The sequence below is a fragment of the Aulonocara sp. 'chitande type north' Nkhata Bay genome, linkage group LG5 (genome assembly GCF_057382095.1).
Source record: "Aulonocara sp. 'chitande type north' Nkhata Bay isolate Kocher_YH1m ecotype deep benthic linkage group LG5, A_spYH_male_GT1.1, whole genome shotgun sequence".
NCBI classification, from domain to species: domain Eukaryota; kingdom Metazoa; phylum Chordata; class Actinopteri; order Cichliformes; family Cichlidae; genus Aulonocara; species Aulonocara sp. 'chitande type north' Nkhata Bay.
Window position 1 is genome coordinate 1,120,523 of NC_141348.1, and position 18,881 is coordinate 1,139,403.

General features: G+C 57.7%; 6 non-coding genes and 6 pseudogenes across 6 annotated transcripts; all 12 read left to right on the top strand.

Annotated features, from left to right (window-relative positions):
• The first annotated feature begins 703 nt into the window (after window positions 1-703).
• On the top strand, window positions 704-822 carry LOC147329441 (5S ribosomal RNA). The gene has a single exon (XR_015129582.1). It is a non-coding gene; the product is annotated as a 5S ribosomal RNA (ribosomal RNA).
• Window positions 823-1,957: 1,135 nt separating this feature from the next.
• Window positions 1,958-2,076, top strand: LOC147329442 (5S ribosomal RNA; annotated as a pseudogene).
• Window positions 2,077-3,455: 1,379 nt separating this feature from the next.
• On the top strand, window positions 3,456-3,574 carry LOC147329443 (5S ribosomal RNA; annotated as a pseudogene).
• Window positions 3,575-4,828: 1,254 nt separating this feature from the next.
• LOC147329444 (5S ribosomal RNA) lies at window positions 4,829-4,947 on the top strand. Its single transcript, XR_015129502.1, has one exon. It is a non-coding gene; the product is annotated as a 5S ribosomal RNA (ribosomal RNA).
• Window positions 4,948-7,147: 2,200 nt separating this feature from the next.
• LOC147329445 (5S ribosomal RNA) lies at window positions 7,148-7,266 on the top strand (annotated as a pseudogene).
• Window positions 7,267-9,028: 1,762 nt separating this feature from the next.
• On the top strand, window positions 9,029-9,147 carry LOC147329446 (5S ribosomal RNA). Its single transcript, XR_015129503.1, has one exon. It is a non-coding gene; the product is annotated as a 5S ribosomal RNA (ribosomal RNA).
• A 1,256-nt stretch (window positions 9,148-10,403) lies between these two features.
• On the top strand, window positions 10,404-10,522 carry LOC147329447 (5S ribosomal RNA). Its single transcript, XR_015129505.1, has one exon. It is a non-coding gene; the product is annotated as a 5S ribosomal RNA (ribosomal RNA).
• A 1,443-nt stretch (window positions 10,523-11,965) lies between these two features.
• Window positions 11,966-12,084, top strand: LOC147329448 (5S ribosomal RNA). Its single transcript, XR_015129583.1, has one exon. It is a non-coding gene; the product is annotated as a 5S ribosomal RNA (ribosomal RNA).
• A 1,135-nt stretch (window positions 12,085-13,219) lies between these two features.
• On the top strand, window positions 13,220-13,338 carry LOC147329449 (5S ribosomal RNA; annotated as a pseudogene).
• Window positions 13,339-14,677: 1,339 nt separating this feature from the next.
• On the top strand, window positions 14,678-14,796 carry LOC147329450 (5S ribosomal RNA; annotated as a pseudogene).
• Window positions 14,797-16,050: 1,254 nt separating this feature from the next.
• LOC147329451 (5S ribosomal RNA) lies at window positions 16,051-16,169 on the top strand. Its single transcript, XR_015129506.1, has one exon. It is a non-coding gene; the product is annotated as a 5S ribosomal RNA (ribosomal RNA).
• Window positions 16,170-18,329: 2,160 nt separating this feature from the next.
• Window positions 18,330-18,448, top strand: LOC147329452 (5S ribosomal RNA; annotated as a pseudogene).
• The last annotated feature ends 433 nt before the right edge of the window (window positions 18,449-18,881 follow it).

Consider the following 18,881-nt stretch of genomic DNA (forward strand, 5'->3'; position numbering starts at 1 on the left):
CAGGGCCTGTGGCTGCTGGCTGAGGCCACTTACACCAAACCAGGGCCTGTGGCTGCTTGCTGAGGCCATCTTCACCAAACCAGGCCCTGTGCTGCTTGCTGTGGCCATGTAAAACACACCAGGGCCTGAGTGACCGGCTGGGGCCACTTACACCACACCAGGGCCTGTGGCTGCTGGCTGAGGCCACCTACACCACACCAGGGCCTTAGTTGCTATTGAGGCCAATTACACCACACCAGGGTATGTGGCTCTTGCTCAGGCCACTTACACCACACCAGGGCCTTAGTTGCTATTGAGGCCACTTACACCACACCAGGGCCTGTGGCTGCTGGCTGAGGCCACCTACACCACACCAGGGCCTTAGTTGCTATTGAGGCCAATTACACCACACCAGGGTATGTGGCTCTTGCTCAGGCCACTCACATCACACCAGGCCCTGCTCTTCTGGCCGAGGCCATCTTCACCAAACCAGGCCCTGTGCTGCTAGCTGTGGCCATGTACAACACACCAGGCCCTGTGCTGGTTCCTGAGGCCATCTTCAACAATCCAGGGCCTGTGCTGTTGGATAAATGCTAAACTGAGCCTTTGGGTTAGGGTATTATGCAAACATGCAGGTATGGTTATAGGATTGTCTTCGTAACTTCAGGTACTTGCCACCTAATCACTTGAATCCATAAATTGAGTCATTGTGCTGCGGCCAGCAGCTTATGGCCATACCACCCTGAGCACGCCCGACCTCGTCTGATCTCGGAAGCTAAGCAGGGCTGGGCTTGGTTAGTACTTGGATGGGAGACTGCCTGGGAATACCTGGTGCTGTAAGCCTTTCATTTTCATGTCATTGAACCGCTTTTGATCCAGAGAAGGGGTGTATTAAAAGACCAAAAGCAGCTGCCCACTAATGAGGGCACATTAACGACATTGCTTTTGGCTCTTTTCCAATGTCTTGTGCTGCTAGCTGATGCCACCTACACCACACCAGGGCCTGAGTGACCGGCTGGGGCCACTTACACCACATCAGGGCCTGTGGCTCTGGCTGAGGCCACTTACACCACACCAGGGCCTGTGGCTGCTGGCTGAGGCCACCTACACCACACCAGGGCCTTAGTTGCTATTGAGGCCAATTACACCACACCAGGGTCTGTGGCTCTTGCTCAGGCCACTTACACCACACCAGGCCTGTGGCACTTGCTCAGGCCACTTACACCACACCAGGGCCTGTGGCTGCTGGCTGAGGCCACTTACACCACACCAGGGCCTGTGGCTGCTGCCTGAGGCCACCTACACCACACCAGGGCATTAGTTGCTATTGAGGCCAATTACACCACACCAGGGTCTGTGGCTCTTGCTCAGGCCACTTACACCACACCAGGGCCTGTGGCTCTTGCTCAGGCCACTTACACCACACCAGGGCCTGTGGCTGCTGGCTGAGGCCACTTACACCACACCAGGGCCTGTGGCTGCTGGCTGAGGCCACCTACACCACACCAGGGCCTGTGGCTGCTGGCTGAGGCCAACTACACCACACCAGGGCCTGTGGCTGCTGGCTGAGGCCACTTACACCACACCAGTGCCTGTGGCTTCTGGCTGAGGCGACTTACACCACACCAGGGCCTGTGGCTGCTGGCTGAGGCCACTTACACCACACCAAGGCCTGTGGCTCTTGCTCAGGCCACTCACATCACACCAGGCCCTGCGCTTCTGGCCGAGGCCATCTTCACCAAACCAGGCCCTGTGCTCCTTGCTGTGGCCATGTACAACACACCAGGCCCTGTGCTGGTTCCTGAGGCCATCTTCAACAATCCAGGGCCTGTGCTGTTGGATAAATGCCAAACTGAGCCTTTGGGTTAGGGTATTATGCAAACATGCAGGTATGGTTATAGCATTGTCTTCGTAACTTCAGGTACTTGCCACCTAATCACTTGAATCCATAAATTGAGACATTGTGCTGGGGCCAGCAGCTTACGGCCATACCACCCTGAGCACGCCCGACCTCGTCTGATCTCGGAAGCTAAGCAGGGCTGGGCTTGGTTAGTACTTGGATGGGAGACTGCCTGGGAATACCTGGTTCTGTAAGCCTTTGATTTTCATGTCATTGAACCGCTTTTGATCCAGAGAAGGGGTGTATTAAAAGACCAAAAGCAGCTGCCCATTAATGAGGGCACATTAACGACACTGCTTTTGGCTGTTTTCCAATGTCTTGTGCTGCTAGCTGATGCAACCTACACCACACAAGGGCCTGAGTGACCGGCTGGGGCCACTTACACCACATCAGGGCCTGTGGCTCTGGCTGAGGCCACTTTCACCACACCAGGGCCTGTGGCTGCTGGCTGAGGCCACCTACACCACACCAGGGCATTAGTTGCTATTGAGGCCAATTACACCACACCAGGGTCTGTGGCTCTTGCTCAGGCCACTTACACCACACCAGGGCCTGTGGCTCTTGCTCAGGCCACTTACACCACACCAGGGCCTGTGGCACTGGCTGAGGCCACTTACACCACACCAGGGCCTGTGGCTGCTGGCTGAGGCCACTTACACCACACCAGGGCCTGTGGCTGCTGGCTGAGGCCACTTACACCACACCAGGGCCTGTGGCTGGTGGCTGAGGCCACCTACACCACACCAGGGCCTGTGGCTGCTGGCTGAGGCGACTTACACCACCCCAGGGCCCTTTTGCTGCTGGCTGAGGCCACTTACACCACACCAGTGCCTGTGGCTTCTGTCTGAGGCGACTTACACCACACCAGGGCCTGTGGCTGCTGGCTGAGGCCAATTACACCACACCAGGGTCTGTGGCTCTTGCTCAGGCCACTTACACCACACCAGGGCCTGTGGCACTGGCTGAGGCCACTTACACCACACCAGGGCCTGTGGCTGCTGGCTGAGGCCACTTACACCACACCAGGGCCTGTGGCTGCTGGTTGAGGCCACTTACACCACACCAGGGCCTGTGGCTGCTGGCTGAGGCCACCTACACCACACCAGGGCCTGTGGCTGCTGGCTGAGGCCACTTACACCACACCAGGGCCCTTTTGCTGCTGGCTGAGGCCACTTACACCACACCAGTGCCTGTGGCTTCTGGCTGAGGCGACCTACACCACACCAGGGCCTGTGGCTGCTGGCTGAGGCCACTTACACCACACCAAGGCCTGTGGCTCTTGCTCAGGCCACTCACATCACACCAGGCCCTGCGCTTCTGGCCGAGGCCATCTTCACCAAACCAGGCCCTGTGCTGCTTGCTGTGGCCATGTACAACACACCAGGCCCTGTGCTGGTTCCTGAGGCCATCTTCAACAATCCAGGGCCTGTGCTGTTGGATAAATGCCAAACTGAGCCTTTGGGTTAGGGTATTATGCAAACATGCAGGTATGGTTATAGGACTGTCTTCGTAACTTCAGGTACTTGCCACCTAATCACTTGAATCCATAAATTGAGACATTGTGCTGGGGCCAGCAGCTTACGGCCATACCACCCTGACCACGCCGGACCTCGTCTGATCTCGGAAGCTAAGCAGGGCTGGGCTTGGTTAGTACTTGGATGGGAGACTGCCTGGGAATACCTGGTGCTGTAAGCCTTTGATTTTCATGTCATTGAACCGCTTTTGATCCAGAGAAGGGGTGTATTAAAAGACCAAAAGCAGCTGCCCATTAATGAGGGCACATTAACGACACTGCTTTTGGCTGTTTTCCAATGTCTTGTGCTGCTAGCTGATGCCACCTACACCACACCAGGGCCTGAGTGACCGGCTGGGGCCACTTACACCACATCAGGGCCTGTGGCTCTGGCTGAGGCCACTTACACCACACCAGGGCCTGTGGCTGCTGGCTGAGGCCAGTTACACCACACCAGAGCCTGTGGCTGCTGGCTGAAGCCACTTACACCACACCAGGGCCTTAGTTGCTATTGAGGCCACTTACACCACACCAGGGCCTGTGGCTGCTGGCTGAGGCCACCTACACCACACCAGGGCCTGTGGCTGCTGGCTGAGGCCATTTACACCACACCAGGGCCTGTGGCTGCTGGCTGAAGCCACTTACACCACACCAGGGCCTTAGTTGCTATTGAGGCCACTTACACCACACCAGGGCCTGTGGCTGCTGGCTGAGGCCACCTACACCACACCAGGGCCCTTTTGCTGCTGGCTGAGGCCACTTACACCACACCAGGCCCTGTGGTTCTTGCTCAGGCCACTTACACCACACCAGGGCCTTATTTGCTATTGAGGCCACTTACACCACACCAGGGCCTGTGGCTCTGGCTTAGGCCACTTACACCACACCAGGGCCTGTGGCACTTGCTCAGGCCACTTACACCACACCAGGGCCTGTGGCTCTTGCTCAGGCCACTTACACCACACCAGGGCCTGTGGCACTGGCTGAGGCCACTTAGACCACACCAGGGCCTGTGGCTCTTGCTCAGGCCACTTACACCACACCAGGGCCTGTGGCACTGGCTGAGGCCACTTAGACCACACCAGGGCCTGTGGCTGCTGGCTGAGGCCACTCACACCACACCAGGGCCTGTGGCTGCTAGCTGAGGCCACTTACACCAAACCAGGGCCTGTGGCTGCTTGCTGAGGCCATCTTCACCAAACCAGGCCCTGTGCTGCTTGCTGTGGCCATGTAAAACACACCAGGTCCTGTGCTGGTTCTTGAGGCCATCTTCAACAATCCAGGGCCTGTGCTGTTGGATAAATGCCAAACTGAGCCTTTTGGTCAGGGTATTATGCAAACATGCAGGTATGGTTATAGGATTGTCTTCGTAACTTCAGGTACTTGCCACCTAATCACTTGAATCCATAAATTGAGACATTGTGCTGGGGCCAGCAGCTTACGGCCATACCACCCTGAGCACGCCCGACCTCGTCTGATCTCGGAAGCTAAGCAGGGCTGGGCTTGGTTAGTACTTGGATGGGAGACTGCCTGGGAATACCTGGTGCTGTAAGCCTTTCCTTTTCATGTCATTGAACCGCTTTTGATCCAGAGAAGGGGTGTATTAAAAGACCAGAAGCAGCTCCCCATTAATGAGGGCACATTAACGACATTGCTTTTGGCTGTTTTCCAATGTCTTGTGCTGCTAGCTGATGCCACTTACACCACACCAGGGCCTGAGTGACCGGCTGGGGCCACTTACACCACATCAGGGCCTGTTGCTCTGGCTGAGGCCACTTACACCACACCAGGGCCTGTGGCTGCTGGCTGAGGCCACCTACACCACACCAGGGCCTTAGTTGCTATTGAGGCCAATTACACCACACCAGGGTATGTGGCTCTTGCTCAGGCCACTTACACCACACCAGGGCCTTAGTTGCTATTGAGGCCAATTACACCACACCAGGGCCTGTGGCTCTTGCTCAGGCCACTCACATCACACCAGGCCCTGCGCTTCTGGCCGAGGCCATCTTCACCAAACCAGGCCCTGTGGCTCTTGCTCAGGCCACTTACACCACACCAGGGCCTGTGGCTCTGGCTTAGGCCACTTACACCACACCAGGGCCTGTGGCACTTGCTCAGGCCACTTACACCACACCAGGGCCTGTGGCTGCTGGCTGAGGCCACTTACACCACACCAGGGCCTGTGGCTCTTACTCAGGCCACTTACACCACACCAGGGCCTGTGGCACTGGCTGAGGCCACTTAGACCACACCAGGGCCTGTGGCTGCTGGCTGAGGCCACTTACACCACACCAGGGCCTGTGGCTGCTGGCTGAGGCCACTTACACCAAACCAGGGCCTGTGGCTGCTTGCTGAGGCCATCTTCACCAAACCAGGCCCTGTGCTGCTTGCTGTGGCCATGTAAAACACACCAGGGCCTGAGTGACCGGCTGGGGCCACTTACACCACACCAGGGCCTGTGGCTGCTGGCTGAGGCCACCTACACCACACCAGGGCCTTAGTTGCTATTGAGGCCAATTACACCACACCACGGTATGTGGCTCTTGCTCAGGCCACTTACACCACACCAGGGCCTTAGTTGCTATTGAGGCCAATTACACCACACCAGGGTATGTGGCTCTTGCTCAGGCCACTCACATCACACCAGGCCCTTCTCTTCTGGCCGAGGCCATCTTCACCAAACCAGGCCCTGTGGCTCTTGCTCAGGCCACTTACACCACACCAGGGCCTGTGGCTCTTGCTCAGGCCACTTACACCACACCAGGGCCTGTGGCACTGGCTGAGGCCACTTACACCACACCAGGGCCTGTGGCTGCTGGCTGAGGCCACTTACACCACACCAGGGCCTGTGGCTGCTGGCTGAGGCCACTTACACCACACCAGGGCCTGTGGCTGGTGGCTGAGGCCACCTACACCACACCAGGGCCTGTGGCTGCTGGCTGAGGCGACTTACACCACACCAGGGCCCTTTTGCTGCTGGCTGAGGCCACTTACACCACACCAGTGCCTGTGGCTTCTGTCTGAGGCGACTTACACCACACCAGGGCCTGTGGCTGCTGGCTGACGCCAATTACACCACACCAGGGTCTGTGGCTCTTGCTCAGGCCACTTACACCACACCAGGGCCTGTGGCACTGGCTGAGGCCACTTACACCACACCAGGGCCTGTGGCTGCTGGCTGAGGCCACTTACACCACACCAGGGCCTGTGGCTGCTGGTTGAGGCCACTTACACCACACCAGGGCCTGTGGCTGCTGGCTGAGGCCACCTACACCACACCAGGGCCTGTGGCTGCTGGCTGAGGCCACTTACACCACACCAGGGCCCTTTTGCTGCTGGCTGAGGCCACTTACACCACACCAGTGCCTGTGGCTTCTGGCTGAGGCGACTTACACCACACCAGGGCCTGTGGCTGCTGGCTGAGGCCACTTACACCACACCAAGGCCTGTGGCTCTTGCTCAGGCCACTCACATCACACCAGGCCCTGCGCTTCTGGCCGAGGCCATCTTCACCAAACCAGGCCCTGTGCTCCTTGCTGTGGCCATGTACAACACACCAGGCCCTGTGCTGGTTCCTGAGGCCATCTTCAACAATCCAGGGCCTGTGCTGTTGGATAAATGCCAAACTGAGCCTTTGGGTTAGGGTATTATGCAAACATGCAGGTATGGTTATAGCATTGTCTTCGTAACTTCAGGTACTTGCCACCTAATCACTTGAATCCATAAATTGAGACATTGTGCTGGAGCCAGCAGCTTACGGCCATACCACCCTGAGCACGCCCAACCTCGTCTGATCTCGGAAGCTAAGCAGGGCTGGGCTTGGTTAGTACTTGGATGGGAGACTGCCTGGGAATACCTGGTCCTGTAAGCCTTTCATTTTCATGTCATTGAACCGCTTTTGATCCAGAGAAGGGGTGTATTAAAAGACCAAAAGCAGCTGCCCATTAATGAGGGCACATTAACGACACTGCTTTTGGCTCTTTTCCAATGTCTTGTGCTGCTAGCTGATGCAACCTACACCACACAAGGGCCTGAGGGACCGGCTGGGGCCACTTACACCACATCAGGGCCTGTGGCTCTGGCTGAGGCCACTTTCACCACACCAGGGCCTGTGGCTGCTGGCTGAGGCCACCTACACCACACCAGGGCATTAGTTGCTATTGAGGCCAATTACACCACACCAGGGTCTGTGGCTCTTGCTCAGGCCACTTACACCACACCAGGGCGTGTGGCTGCTGGCTGAGGCCACTTACACCACACCAGGGTCTGTGGCTCTTGCTCAGGCCACTTACACCACACCAGGGCCTGTGGCTCTTGCTCAGGCCACTTACACCACACCAGGGCGTGTGGCTGCTGGCTGAGGCCAATTACACCACACCAGGGCGTGTGGCTGCTGGCTGAGGCCAATTACACCACACCAGGGTCTGTGGCTCTTGCTCAGGCCACTTACACCACACCAGGGCCTGTGGCTGCTGGCTGAGGCCACTTACACCACACCAGGGCCTGTGGCTGCTGGCTGAGGCCACCTACACCACACCAGGGCCTGTGGCTGCTGGCTGAGGCCACCTACACCACACCAGGGCCTGTGGCTGAGGCCACTTACACCACACCAGGGCCTGTGGCTGCTGGCTGAGGCCACCTACACCACACCAGGGCCTGTGGCTGCTGGCTGAGGCCACCTACACCACACCAGGGCCTGTGGCTGCTGGCTGAGGCCACTTTCACCACACCAGGGCCTGTGGCTGCTGGCTGAGGCCACCTACACCACACCAGGGCATTAGTTGCTATTGAGGCCAATTACACCACACCAGGGCCTGTGGCTCTTGCTCAGGCCACTTACACCACACCAGGGCCTGTGGCTCTTGCTCAGGCCACTTACACCACACCAGGGCCTGTGGCTGCTGGCTGAGGCCACTTACACCACACCAGGGCATTAGTTGCTATTGAGGCCAATTACACCACACCAGGGTCTGTGGCTCTTGCTCAGGCCACTTACACCACACCAGGGTCTGTGGCTCTTGCTCAGGCCACTTACACCACACCAGGGCCTGTGGCTCTTGCTCAGGCCACTTACACCACACCAGGGCCTGTGGCTGCTGGCTGAGGCCACTTACACCACACCAGGGCCTGTGGCTGCTGGCTGAGGCCACCTACACCACACCAGGGCCTGTGGCTGCTGGCTGAGGCCACCTACACCACACCAGGGCCTGTGGCTGCTGGCTGAGGCCACTTACACCACACCAGTGCCTGTGGCTTCTGGCTGAGGCGACTTACACCACACCAGGGCCTGTGGCTGCTGGCTGAGGCCACTTACACCACACCAAGGCCTGTGGCTCTTGCTCAGGCCACTCACATCACACCAGGCCCTGCGCTTCTGGCCGAGGCCATCTTCACCAAACCAGGCCCTGTGCTCCTTGCTGTGGCCATGTACAACACACCAGGCCCTGTGCTGGTTCCTGAGGCCATCTTCAACAATCCAGGGCCTGTGCTGTTGGATAAATACCAAACTGAGCCTTTGGGTTAGGGTATTATGCAAACATGCAGGTATGGTTATAGCATTGTCTTCGTAACTTCAGGTACTTGCCACCTAATCACTTGAATCCATAAATTGAGACATTGTGCTGGAGCCAGCAGCTTACGGCCATACCACCCTGAGCACGCCCGACCTCGTCTGATCTCGGAAGCTAAGCAGGGCTGGGCTTGGTTAGTACTTGGATGGGAGACTGCCTGGGAATACCTGGTGCTGTAAGCCTTTGATTTTCATGTCATTGAACCGCTTTTGATCCAGAGAAGGGGTGTATTAAAAGACCAAAAGCAGCTGCCCATTAATGAGGGCACATTAACGACACTGCTTTTGGCTGTTTTCCAATGTCTTGTGCTGCTAGCTGATGCCACCTACACCACACCAGGGCCTGAGTGACCGGCTGGGGCCACTTACACCACATCAGGGCCTGTGGCTCTGGCTGAGGCCACTTACACCACACCAGGGCCTGTGGCTGCTGGCTGAGGCCAGTTACACCACACCAGAGCCTGTGGCTGCTGGCTGAAGCCACTTACACCACACCAGGGCCTTAGTTGCTATTGAGGCCACTTACACCACACCAGGGCCTGTGGCTGCTGGCTGAGGCCACCTACACCACACCAGGGCCTGTGGCTGCTGGCTGAGGCCACTTACACCACACCAGGGCCTGTGGCTGCTGGCTGAAGCCACTTACACCACACCAGGGCCTTAGTTGCTATTGAGGCCACTTACACCACACCAGGGCCTGTGGCTGCTGGCTGAGGCCACCTACACCACACCAGGGCCCTTTTGCTGCTGGCTGAGGCCACTTACACCACACCAGTGCATGTGGCTTCTGGCTGAGGCCACTTACACCACACCAGGGCCTGTGGCTGCTGAATGAGGCCACTTACACCACACCAGGGCCTGTGGCTCTTGCTCAGGCCACTCACATCACACCAGGCCCTGCGCTTCTGGCCGAGGCCATCTTCACCAAACCAGGCCCTGTGGTTCTTGCTCAGGCCACTTACACCACACCAGGGCCTTATTTGCTATTGAGGCCACTTACACCACACCAGGGCCTGTGGCTCTGGCTTAGGCCACTTACACCACACCAGGGCCTGTGGCACTGGCTGAGGCCACTTAGACCACACCAGGGCCTGTGGCTGCTGGCTGAGGCCACTCACACCACACCAGGGCCTGTGGCTGCTAGCTGAGGCCACTTACACCAAACCAGGGCCTGTGGCTGCTTGCTGAGGCCATCTTCACCAAACCAGGCCCTGTGCTGCTTGCTGTGGCCATGTAAAACACACCAGGTCCTGTGCTGGTTCTTGAGGCCATCTTCAACAATCCAGGGCCTGTGCTGTTGGATAAATGCTAAACTGAGCCTTTGGGTTAGGGTATTATGCAAACATGCAGGTATGGTTATAGGATTGTCTTCGTAACTTCAGGTACTTGCCACCTAATCACTTGAATCCATAAATTGAGTCATTGTGCTGGGGCCAGCAGCTTACGGCCATACCACCCTGAGCACGCCCGACCTCGTCTGATCTCGGAAGCTAAGCAGGGCTGGGCTTGGTTAGTACTTGGATGGGAGACTGCCTGGGAATACCTGGTGCTGTAAGCCTTTGATTTTCATGTCATTGAACCGCTTTTGATCCAGAGAAGGGGTGTATTAAAAGACCAGAAGCAGCTCCCCATTAATGAGGGCACATTAACGACATTGCTTTTGGCTGTTTTCCAATGTCTTGTGCTGCTAGCTGATGCCACCTACACCACACCAGGGCCTGAGTGACCGGCTGGGGCCACTTACACCACATCAGGGCCTGTTGCTCTGGCTGAGGCCACTTACACCACACCAGGGCCTGTGGCTGCTGGCTGAGGCCACCTACACCACACCAGGGCCTTAGTTGCTATTGAGGCCAATTACACCACACCAGGGTATGTGGCTCTTGCTCAGGCCACTTACACCACACCAGGGCCTTAGTTGCTATTGAGGCCAATTACACCACACCAGGGCCTGTGGCTCTTGCTCAGGACACTCACATCACACCAGGCCCTGCGCTTCTGGCCGAGGCCATCTTCACCAAACCAGGCCCTGTAGCTCTTGCTCAGGCCACTTACACCACACCAGGGCCTGTGGCTCTGGCTTAGGCCACTTACACCACACCAGGGCCTGTGGCACTTGCTCAGGCCACTTACACCACACCAGGGCCTGTGGCTGCTGGCTGAGGCCACTTACACCACACCAGGGCCTGTGGCTCTTACTCAGGCCACTTACACCACACCAGGGCCTGTGGCACTGGCTGAGGCCACTTAGACCACACCAGGGCCTGTGGCTGCTGGCTGAGGCCACTTACACCACACCAGGGCCTGTGGCTGCTGGCTGAGGCCACTTACACCAAACCAGGGCCTGTGGCTGCTTGCTGAGGCCATCTTCACCAAACCAGGCCCTGTGCTGCTTGCTGTGGCCATGTAAAACACACCAGGGCCTGAGTGACCGGCTGGGGCCACTTACACCACACCAGGGCCTGTGGCTGCTGGCTGAGGCCACCTACACCACACCAGGGCCTTAGTTGCTATTGAGGCCAATTACACCACACCAGGGTATGTGGCTCTTGCTCAGGCCACTTACACCACACCAGGGCCTTAGTTGCTATTGAGGCCACTTACACCACACCAGGGCCTGTGGCTGCTGGCTGAGGCCACCTACACCACACCAGGGCCTTAGTTGCTATTGAGGCCAATTACACCACACCAGGGTATGTGGCTCTTGCTCAGGCCACTCACATCACACCAGGCCCTGCTCTTCTGGCCGAGGCCATCTTCACCAAACCAGGCCCTGTGCTGCTAGCTGTGGCCATGTACAACACACCAGGCCCTGTGCTGGTTCCTGAGGCCATCTTCAACAATCCAGGGCCTGTGCTGTTGGATAAATGCTAAACTGAGCCTTTGGGTTAGGGTATTATGCAAACATGCAGGTATGGTTATAGGATTGTCTTCGTAACTTCAGGTACTTGCCACCTAATCACTTGAATCCATAAATTGAGTCATTGTGCTGCGGCCAGCAGCTTATGGCCATACCACCCTGAGCACGCCCGACCTCGTCTGATCTCGGAAGCTAAGCAGGGCTGGGCTTGGTTAGTACTTGGATGGGAGACTGCCTGGGAATACCTGGTGCTGTAAGCCTTTCATTTTCATGTCATTGAACCGCTTTTGATCCAGAGAAGGGGTGTATTAAAAGACCAAAAGCAGCTGCCCACTAATGAGGGCACATTAACGACATTGCTTTTGGCTCTTTTCCAATGTCTTGTGCTGCTAGCTGATGCCACCTACACCACACCAGGGCCTGAGTGACCGGCTGGGGCCACTTACACCACATCAGGGCCTGTGGCTCTGGCTGAGGCCACTTACACCACACCAGGGCCTGTGGCTGCTGGCTGAGGCCACCTACACCACACCAGGGCCTTAGTTGCTATTGAGGCCAATTACACCACACCAGGGTCTGTGGCTCTTGCTCAGGCCACTTACACCACACCAGGCCTGTGGCACTTGCTCAGGCCACTTACACCACACCAGGGCCTGTGGCTGCTGGCTGAGGCCACTTACACCACACCAGGGCCTGTGGCTGCTGCCTGAGGCCACCTACACCACACCAGGGCATTAGTTGCTATTGAGGCCAATTACACCACACCAGGGTCTGTGGCTCTTGCTCAGGCCACTTACACCACACCAGGGCCTGTGGCTCTTGCTCAGGCCACTTACACCACACCAGGGCCTGTGGCTGCTGGCTGAGGCCACTTACACCACACCAGGGCCTGTGGCTGCTGGCTGAGGCCACCTACACCACACCAGGGCCTGTGGCTGCTGGCTGAGGCCAACTACACCACACCAGGGCCTGTGGCTGCTGGCTGAGGCCACTTACACCACACCAGTGCCTGTGGCTTCTGGCTGAGGCGACTTACACCACACCAGGGCCTGTGGCTGCTGGCTGAGGCCACTTACACCACACCAAGGCCTGTGGCTCTTGCTCAGGCCACTCACATCACACCAGGCCCTGCGCTTCTGGCCGAGGCCATCTTCACCAAACCAGGCCCTGTGCTCCTTGCTGTGGCCATGTACAACACACCAGGCCCTGTGCTGGTTCCTGAGGCCATCTTCAACAATCCAGGGCCTGTGCTGTTGGATAAATGCCAAACTGAGCCTTTGGGTTAGGGTATTATGCAAACATGCAGGTATGGTTATAGCATTGTCTTCGTAACTTCAGGTACTTGCCACCTAATCACTTGAATCCATAAATTGAGACATTGTGCTGGGGCCAGCAGCTTACGGCCATACCACCCTGAGCACGCCCGACCTCGTCTGATCTCGGAAGCTAAGCAGGGCTGGGCTTGGTTAGTACTTGGATGGGAGACTGCCTGGGAATACCTGGTTCTGTAAGCCTTTGATTTTCATGTCATTGAACCGCTTTTGATCCAGAGAAGGGGTGTATTAAAAGACCAAAAGCAGCTGCCCATTAATGAGGGCACATTAACGACACTGCTTTTGGCTGTTTTCCAATGTCTTGTGCTGCTAGCTGATGCAACCTACACCACACAAGGGCCTGAGTGACCGGCTGGGGCCACTTACACCACATCAGGGCCTGTGGCTCTGGCTGAGGCCACTTTCACCACACCAGGGCCTGTGGCTGCTGGCTGAGGCCACCTACACCACACCAGGGCATTAGTTGCTATTGAGGCCAATTACACCACACCAGGGTCTGTGGCTCTTGCTCAGGCCACTTACACCACACCAGGGCCTGTGGCTCTTGCTCAGGCCACTTACACCACACCAGGGCCTGTGGCACTGGCTGAGGCCACTTACACCACACCAGGGCCTGTGGCTGCTGGCTGAGGCCACTTACACCACACCAGGGCCTGTGGCTGCTGGCTGAGGCCACTTACACCACACCAGGGCCTGTGGCTGGTGGCTGAGGCCACCTACACCACACCAGGGCCTGTGGCTGCTGGCTGAGGCGACTTACACCACCCCAGGGCCCTTTTGCTGCTGGCTGAGGCCACTTACACCACACCAGTGCCTGTGGCTTCTGTCTGAGGCGACTTACACCACACCAGGGCCTGTGGCTGCTGGCTGAGGCCAATTACACCACACCAGGGTCTGTGGCTCTTGCTCAGGCCACTTACACCACACCAGGGCCTGTGGCACTGGCTGAGGCCACTTACACCACACCAGGGCCTGTGGCTGCTGGCTGAGGCCACTTACACCACACCAGGGCCTGTGGCTGCTGGTTGAGGCCACTTACACCACACCAGGGCCTGTGGCTGCTGGCTGAGGCCACCTACACCACACCAGGGCCTGTGGCTGCTGGCTGAGGCCACTTACACCACACCAGGGCCCTTTTGCTGCTGGCTGAGGCCACTTACACCACACCAGGGCCTGTGGCTGCTGGCTGAGGCCACTTACACCACACCAAGGCCTGTGGCTCTTGCTCAGGCCACTCACATCACACCAGGCCCTGCGCTTCTGGCCGAGGCCATCTTCACCAAACCAGGCCCTGTGCTGCTTGCTGTGGCCATGTACAACACACCAGGCCCTGTGCTGGTTCCTGAGGCCATCTTCAACAATCCAGGGCCTGTGCTGTTGGATAAATGCCAAACTGAGCCTTTGGGTTAGGGTATTATGCAAACATGCAGGTATGGTTATAGGACTGTCTTCGTAACTTCAGGTACTTGCCACCTAATCACTTGAATCCATAAATTGAGACATTGTGCTGGGGCCAGCAGCTTACGGCCATACCACCCTGACCACGCCGGACCTCGTCTGATCTCGGAAGCTAAGCAGGGCTGGGCTTGGTTAGTACTTGGATGGGAGACTGCCTGGGAATACCTGGTGCTGTAAGCCTTTGATTTTCATGTCATTGAACCGCTTTTGATCCAGAGAAGGGGTGTATTAAAAGACCAAAAGCAGCTGCCCATTAATGAGGGCACATTAACGACACTGCTTTTGGCTGTTTTCCAATGTCTTGTGCTGCTAGCTGATGCCACCTACACCACACCAGGGCCTGAGTGACCGGCTGGGGCCACTTACACCACATCAGGGCCTGTGGCTCTGGCTGAGGCCACTTACACCACACCAGGGCCTGTGGCTGCTGGCTGAGGCCAGTTACACCACACCAGAGCCTGTGGCTGCTGGCTGAAGCCACTTACACCACACCAGGGCCTTAGTTGCTATTGAGGCCACTTACACCACACCAGGGCCTGTGGCTGCTGGCTGAGGCCACCTACACCACACCAGGGCCTGTGGCTGCTGGCTGAGGCCATTTACACCACACCAGGGCCTGTGGCTGCTGGCTGAAGCCACTTACACCACACCAGGGCCTTAGTTGCTATTGAGGCCACTTACACCACACCAGGGCCTGTGGCTGCTGGCTGAGGCCACCTACACCACACCAGGGCCCTTTTGCTGCTGGCTGAGGCCACTTACACCACACCAGGCCCTGTGGTTCTTGCTCAGGCCACTTACACCACACCAGGGCCTTATTTGCTATTGAGGCCACTTACACCACACCAGGGCCTGTGGCTCTGGCTTAGGCCACTTACACCACACCAGGGCCTGTGGCACTTGCTCAGGCCACTTACACCACACCAGGGCCTGTGGCTCTTGCTCAGGCCACTTACACCACACCAGGGCCTGTGGCACTGGCTGAGGCCACTTAGACCACACCAGGGCCTGTGGCTCTTGCTCAGGCCACTTACACCACACCAGGGCCTGTGGCACTGGCTGAGGCCACTTAGACCACACCAGGGCCTGTGGCTGCTGGCTGAGGCCACTCACACCACACCAGGGCCTGTGGCTGCTAGCTGAGGCCACTCACACCACACCAGGGCCTGTGGCTGCTAGCTGAGGCCACTTACACCAAACCAGGCCCTGTGCTGCTTGCTGTGGCCATGTAAAACACACCAGGTCCTGTGCTGGTTCTTGAGGCCATCTTCAACAATCCAGGGCCTGTGCTGTTGGATAAATGCCAAACTGAGCCTTTTGGTCAGGGTATTATGCAAACATGCAGGTATGGTTATAGGATTGTCTTCGTAACTTCAGGTACTTGCCACCTAATCACTTGAATCCATAAATTGAGACATTGTGCTGGGGCCAGCAGCTTACGGCCATACCACCCTGAGCACGCCCGACCTCGTCTGATCTCGGAAGCTAAGCAGGGCTGGGCTTGGTTAGTACTTGGATGGGAGACTGCCTGGGAATACCTGGTGCTGTAAGCCTTTCCTTTTCATGTCATTGAACCGCTTTTGATCCAGAGAAGGGGTGTATTAAAAGACCAGAAGCAGCTCCCCATTAATGAGGGCACATTAACGACATTGCTTTTGGCTGTTTTCCAATGTCTTGTGCTGCTAGCTGATGCCACTTACACCACACCAGGGCCTGAGTGACCGGCTGGGGCCACTTACACCACATCAGGGCCTGTTGCTCTGGCTGAGGCCACTTACACCACACCAGGGCCTGTGGCTGCTGGCTGAGGCCACCTACACCACACCAGGGCCTTAGTTGCTATTGAGGCCAATTACACCACACCAGGGTATGTGGCTCTTGCTCAGGCCACTTACACCACACCAGGGCCTTAGTTGCTATTGAGGCCAATTACACCACACCAGGGCCTGTGGCTCTTGCTCAGGCCACTCACATCACACCAGGCCCTGCGCTTCTGGCCGAGGCCATCTTCACCAAACCAGGCCCTGTGGCTCTTGCTCAGGCCACTTACACCACACCAGGGCCTGTGGCTCTGGCTTAGGCCACTTACACCACACCAGGGCCTGTGGCACTTGCTCAGGCCACTTACACCACACCAGGGCCTGTGGCTGCTGGCTGAGGCCACTTACACCACACCAGGGCCTGTGGCTCTTACTCAGGCCACTTACACCACACCAGGGCCTGTGGCACTGGCTGAGGCCACTTAGACCACACCAGGGCCTGTGGCTGCTGGCTGAGGCCACTTACACCACACCAGGGCCTGTGGCTGCTGGCTGAGGCCACTTACACCAAACCAGGGCCTGTGGCTGCTTGCTGAGGCCATCTTCACCAAACCAGGCCCTGTGCTGCTTGCTGTGGCCATGTAAAACACACCAGGGCCTGAGTGACCGGCTGGGGCCACTTACACCACACCAGGGCCTGTGGCTGCTGGCTGAGGCCACCTACACCACACCAGGGCCTTAGTTGCTATTGAGGCCAATTACACCACACCAGGGTATGTGGCTCTTGCTCAGGCCACTTACACCACACCAGGGCCTTAGTTGCTATTGAGGCCAATTACACCACACCAGGGTATGTGGCTCTTGCTCAGGCCACTCACATCACACCAGGCCCTTCTCTTCTGGCCGAGGCCATCTTCACCAAACCAGGCCCTGTGGCTCTTGCTCAGGCCACTTACACCACACCAGGGCCTGTGGCTCTTGCTCAGGCCACTTACACCACACCAGGGCCTGTGGCACTGGCTGAGGCCACTTACACCACACCAGGGCCTGTGGCTGCTGGCTGAGGCCACTTACACCACACCAGGGCCTGTGGCTGGTGGCTGAGGCCACCTACACCACACCAGGGCCTGTGGCTGCTGGCTGAGGCGACTTACACCACACCAGGGCCCTTTTGCTGCTGGCTGAGGCCACTTACACCACACCAGTGCCTGTGGCTTCTGTCTGAGGCGACTTACACCACACCAGGGCCTGTGGCTGCTGGCTGACGCCAATTACACCACACCAGGGTCTGTGGCTCTTGCTCAGGCCACTTACACCACACCAGGGCCTGTGGCACTGGCTGAGGCCACTTACACCACACCAGGGCCTGTGGCTGCTGGCTGAGGCCACTTACACCACACCAGGGCCTGTGGCTGCTGGTTGAGGCCACTTACACCACACCAGGGCCTGTGGCTGCTGGCTGAGGCCACCTACACCACACCAGGGCCTGTGGCTGCTGGCTGAGGCCACTTACACCACACCAGGGCCCTTTTGCTGCTGGCTGAGGCCACTTACACCACACCAGTGCCTGTGGCTTCTGGCTGAGGCGACTTACACCACACCAGGGCCTGTGGCTGCTGGCTGAGGCCACTTACACCACACCAAGGCCTGTGGCTCTTGCTCAGGCCACTCACATCACACCAGGCCCTGCGCTTCTGGCCGAGGCCATCTTCACCAAACCAGGCCCTGTGCTCCTTGCTGTGGCCATGTACAACACACCAGGCCCTGTGCTGGTTCCTGAGGCCATCTTCAACAATCCAGGGCCTGTGCTGTTGGATAAATGCCAAACTGAGCCTTTGGGTTAGGGTATTATGCAAACATGCAGGTATGGTTATAGCATTGTCTTCGTAACTTCAGGTACTTGCCACCTAATCACTTGAATCCATAAATTGAGACATTGTGCTGGAGCCAGCAGCTTACGGCCATACCACCCTGAGCACGCCCAACCTCGTCTGATCTCGGAAGCTAAGCAGGGCTGGGCTTGGTTAGTACTTGGATGGGAGACTGCCTGGGAATACCTGGTCCTGTAAGCCTTTCATTTTCATGTCATTGAACCGCTTTTGATCCAGAGAAGGGGTGTATTAAAAGACCAAAAGCAGCTGCCCATTAATGAGGGCACATTAACGACACTGCTTTTGGCTCTTTTCCAATGTCTTGTGCTGCTAGCTGATGCAACCTACACCACACAAGGGCCTGAGGGACCGGCTGGGGCCACTTACACCACATCAGGGCCTGTGGCTCTGGCTGAGGCCACTTTCACCACACCAGGGCCTGTGGCTGCTGGCTGAGGCCACCTACACCACACCAGGGCATTAGTTGCTATTGAGGCCAATTACACCACACCAGGGTCTGTGGCTCTTGCTCAGGCCACTTACACCACACCAGGGCGTGTGGCTCTTGCTCAGGCCACTTACACCACACCAGGGCCTGTGGCTGCTGGCTGAGGCCACTTACACCACACCAGGG